This window comes from Orycteropus afer, unplaced genomic scaffold, assembly GCF_000298275.1.
Source record: "Orycteropus afer afer isolate SDZICR_OR568_19922 unplaced genomic scaffold, OryAfe1.0 scaffold00276, whole genome shotgun sequence".
Lineage (NCBI taxonomy): Eukaryota > Metazoa > Chordata > Mammalia > Tubulidentata > Orycteropodidae > Orycteropus > Orycteropus afer.
The window spans coordinates 4,566,297-4,571,530 of NW_006921863.1; positions in this window are offsets into that span (position 1 = coordinate 4,566,297).

Sequence of the window (5,234 nt, forward strand, 5' to 3'; positions counted from 1 at the left end):
GCCCTAATTTGTGGCATAAATAGACTATCAAACATAACCCAGAATGCATAGGAGGTAGAAGAGAAGCTAGATGACTGGGACCTTTTAAAAATTAAATTCTTAAGCACATCAAAAAACTTCATCTAAAGAGTAAAAAAGAGAACCTACAGATTGGGAGAAAATATTTGCCTATGATGTATCTGATAAAGGACTTATCTCCAAAATCTATAGAAAACTTCAGCACCTCAACAACAAAAAGACAGACAACCCAACTGAAAAATGAGCAAGAGATTTGAATAGACACTTTACTAAAGATGATATGCTGGTGGCCAACAAACACATAAGGAATTTTTCACGATCTTTAGTCATTTGAGATGCAAATCAAAACAACGATGAGATATCATCTCACCCCAGCAATAATAGCGAAATTCAACAGGTCAGAAAATAACAAATGCTGGTGAGGTTGTGGAGAGATTGGAACTCTTGTGCACTGCTAGTGGAATTGTAAAATGGTACAACCATTGTGGCAAACAGTATGGCATTTCCTTAAAAAACTGAAAATGGAAATACCATTTGACCCAGCAATTCCATTACTAGGATTATATCCTAAAGAGGTGAGAGGCAGGACACAAACAGACATATGCACTCCTATGTTCATCACAGTAGAATTCACTACAGCAAAGAGATGGAAACAACCTGAATGTCAATCAATGGATGAATGGATAACCAAATTATGGTACATTCACACAATGGAATACTATGCTACATTAAAGAACAATGAAGGATAAGTGAATTATCTCACATTGTACATGAGCCTGAAGCATGTTATGCTAAGTGAAATAAGTCAATTGCAGAAGGACAAACATTGTATAAGCCCATTACTGTAAAAAGACAAAGAAGGGTTTGCTTAAGGAAGGAAACTCACTTTGTAGGTTACCAGAGTGGGGAGGGAAGGAGAAGGATTAATTTCAGGCTAGTTGGTGGCCACACGCTGATGTGCATAAGGGGAGGGATGATATGGAAAGAGTCTGTAACCACCATAATAACATTAGGGAAAGGGAGGACATCGAATTGTACACATAAGATATAGACAACAGAAGCTAATACCAGTATATCCACAATACTGCATTACCATTAATACCAAAGACCAAGCTATAGATACACATATAAATATATGAGAAAATCAGATAGGGGTCAGTGAACAGGAGTATACTCCAGACCAAGGATAGATTCAGCGGAGGCTACTCTTGCACACCAATGATACAAAATATCCACAATCCTTAGAGAAACAACAGAAGACAGACATAGAGCAATCCCTCACAAACAGCCAGACACTGTGGGAGAGAGATCCAGTGGATCTACTGACTCAGGACCATAGTATTGGGGGACATCAGACTCAATTGGCACAATAAAATACTTTAAAAATCTTGTTCCAGAACCTATATTGGTGAGTAGCACCTGGGGTCTTGAAAGCTTTCAAGTGGCCATCTAAGATGTAGCTTATGGTCTCCTATCGTGGGAAGTGAAGAAGAGTGGGGAAAAAAAAAAAAAAAACCAACAAGAACATTTGGAAACAAACAGCCCTAGGACATGATGGACCTCAAGACCAGAAGAACTAGATGGTGCCTGGCTAACAATGCCAACCGCTCGGGAAAGGATCAAAACTGGAGATCCTGGATAGAGTGGGAGGAAAAACATGGAACAAAATCCAAAAACACAATAATGACCAGAATTACTGGTCGGATGGACTCTGGTGGGACCCTGAATACTATGGCCCTGGAATACAGTTCAGGCCTGGAATAAAACTCATGCCCAGGGGCTGGATCTTAGCCCAATAGTAAATAAGACAGACATGCAGACCACTCAACCCAGAATGATGCACCCCCATACTCTATAGAGGTGCATCTCTTGGAACAATTGACCACAGGGCACCAGAGGGGCAACATTCTCAGGGAGGCAATGCAGGACACACAGGAGTGCATAACTATGAGGGGCAAGGCAGACGGGAGGGTTTACTGGGCAGGTAGGGGAGGAGAGTGGGTTAGGGTTGGGGATGGTAACTGGGGAGTGAAACCAAATGTACACAAAATGTTGAATATAAAACAAACTCTGCTCTGTAAACTTGCACTTAAAGCACAATAAAAAAAAAAAAGAAGAAGAAGAAGAAAGAAAGAAAATCAAACATCATATGGCACTGGACAAATTGGCTGCAAAAGACTTCTTTAAAGTGTTGAAGAGCAAAGATGTCCTGTTGAAAGCTAAGGTCTGCCTAACCCAAGTCAAGATGGATTGACACAGTGGCTGCAATGATGAGCTCAACTATAGCAGGGATTGTGAGGATGGTGCACAACTGGGCAGTGTTTCATTCTGTTATATGTAGAGTCACTATGAGTTGCAGCCGACTACAGCACCTAGCAACAACAACACAGTAAAACAGCATCTTATTTTCCTTTGTCTTGAAAGGTCTTCACCTACTGTGAGAAGGGTCTTTCAAAAGCATCCTTGGAGCAGTGTGGATATCAGAGGCTGATTATCAAGAAAAAATCAGTTAATCTTAATTCATTTATGTAGGTTTAAACTGACCTTGGCATTTGGAAAGACATGAGATAATCAAATTCTTTCTTTCTAATTTTTATTATTTTGGGGGTAAGGAGTTTAGCCTTTTCCTATGCTCACATTTCTTTCATATTGATTATTTATTTATTTATTTAACTTTTCTTTGTGTTGTGATTCAGGCGAAAGCCTACATACAAAATTGGTTTTCCATTCAAAAAATCATACACATTTTGTTTTATTTCATGATATTTATTGCAATCCACACAATGTAATAGCATTCTTCCCACATCCTCCTTGTGTTTACTGTTCCCATCCAACCTTCTTTTCTGCTTTTCCTGCCTTCTGAGATTTTCCACTGGGCAAATGCTATTCTTTTGATCTCCTATGACTGATTGTTCTAAGCATACATACCTTCTTGCTATTACTGTTCACCTTATAGCACTGTCTTTTGTTTGGCTGAAAGTTGACAGAGGAGAGTTTGTTCTAGACTTGAAGAATGTCTAAAGGCTGTGGTCTTGGGGGTTCCATCAGGTTCTATCAGACCAGTAAGCATGGTCCTTTTTATTATTTTGATGTTTGATCCACAGTTTTCTTCCATTCTGTCCAGGACCTTCTATTGTGAACCTTTACAGAGCAGTTGGCAGTGGTAGCCAAGCATCATTTAGTTCTACTGGTCTCAGGGTCTCTGAAGCTGGGATTCAAATGGTCTGTTAGTCCTTTGGACAAATTGTTTCAATGCATATTTGGTTATCTTCACTCTTCTTTGTTCTGGATGGGGTGACTTTCAAAGAATGTTTCCTGTGTGTAAACCTTTCCTTGACTTTTTATGGTGGTGGTCTCATATAAGTTTGCCTTTTTGCATTTAATTAATTTCACTCAACCTAATGTCCTCTAGGTCCATCCATGTTATGAAGTACTTTGTAGATTCACCACTGTTCTTTAACATTGCATAGTATTCCATTGTGTGTATCATATTTTGCTTATCCATTCATCTGTCTTGGGACACTTAGATTGTTTCCAAATGTTTGCTATTGTGAATAATGGAGTGATGAACATGAGCATGCATAAATCTGTTCATGTCACAGCTTTTCATTCTGTAGGATGTATACTTAGTACTGGCATAGATGGATCAATCATATGGTATTTCTATTTCCAACTTTTTAAGGAGACACCGTACCATTTTCCACAAAAGTTGTACTATTTTATGGTCCCTCAAGCAGTGTATGAGAATTCAAGTGTCTCTACACCCTCACACTCTCACTAGTATTTGTTGTTTTCTGGGTTTTTTTGTTTTGTTGTTTTGAATTTTGCTATTAATACCAGAATGAGATGATATCTCATTATTTTGGTTTGCATCTTTCTAATGGTTAATGATCGTGACTGTTTCTTCATGTGTTTGTTGGCTGCCAGAATGTCTTCATTGGTCAAGTGCCTATTCATGTGGTCTCCCATTATTTAGTTGGATTGTTTGTCTTTTTGCTGTAGAGGTGTTGAAATTTTCTACAAATTTTATAGATTGCTTCCTTGTCCAGTTAGTAATTTCCAACATTTATTCCTAGTCTGCAGGTTCTTTTTCTACTCTTTTGATGTGCATATATGTTTAATTTTTAGGAAGCCCCAGTCATCTAGTTTGTCTTCTGTTGTTAGTGCATTTTTAATTATGTTTGATGCCATAATTTTGCCATGTACTAGGGCCTCTAAATTTGCCCCTATTTTTTCTTTGATGATCTTTATAGTATTAGGTCTTTGATCTATCTTGAGTGAGTTTTTATATATGGCAAAGAGATGTGAATCTTGTTTCATTTTTTGTAAATGTATATCCAGTTTTGCCTGCACCATTTGTTAAACTGACTATATCTCCCTGCATTTAATGGGTTTCAGTTCTTTGTCAAAGATCAGTTGTCCATAGGTGGATGGATTTACCTCTGAGTTATCAATTCTTTTCTATTGGTCTATGTGTCTGTTATTGTACTACAAGGCTATTTTGGTTCCCATGGCTGTATAGTACATTTTGAAATTGGGCTATGTGGGGTTTCTCATTTTCTTCTTCTTTAATAGTGCTTTACTTAACTAGGGACTTTTTCATTTCCATAGAGTTGGTGATTCATTTTTGCATCTCTTTAAAGAATGATGATGGGATCTGGATTGGAATTGTGTTGTATCTGTGGATCACTTTGGGTAGTATTCACATTTTTCCACTGCTAAATCTTCCTATCTATGAGCTCAGTATATTTTCCCATTTGCATAGGTCTCTCTTTCTCTCTCTCTCTCTCTCTCTCTCTCTCTTTTTATTGTGATTGGGATGACATTTAAAGAGTAAATAAACTTTCCATACAGCAGTTCACATACACTTTGTCTCATGACATTGACCACAATTTACCACAATGCAACATCTCCCCTCCCACTTCCTGATAGTTACCTCTTCCCTGTGTCCATCCTTCCATGCACTCCTACCCCCTGAGCTGTCTCCCTGTGCATAAGCAGCCCTTCTTTCTCTCATGCTTGTTCTCTCTAAGGAGTGTATCTACCTCAGGTAAATGTTCAACTCATATGCCTGTCTATTGTTTGGCTGGAAGCCACAGGTGTGTGTTCAGTTCCAGACAAGAAGGGCAGCTAGGGGCCATAGTCTGAGTGGTTCCACCAGGCTCTATAGGGCCAGCAAAACTCTTCCCTGCTTTTTTTTTTTTTTTTTTTTTTTC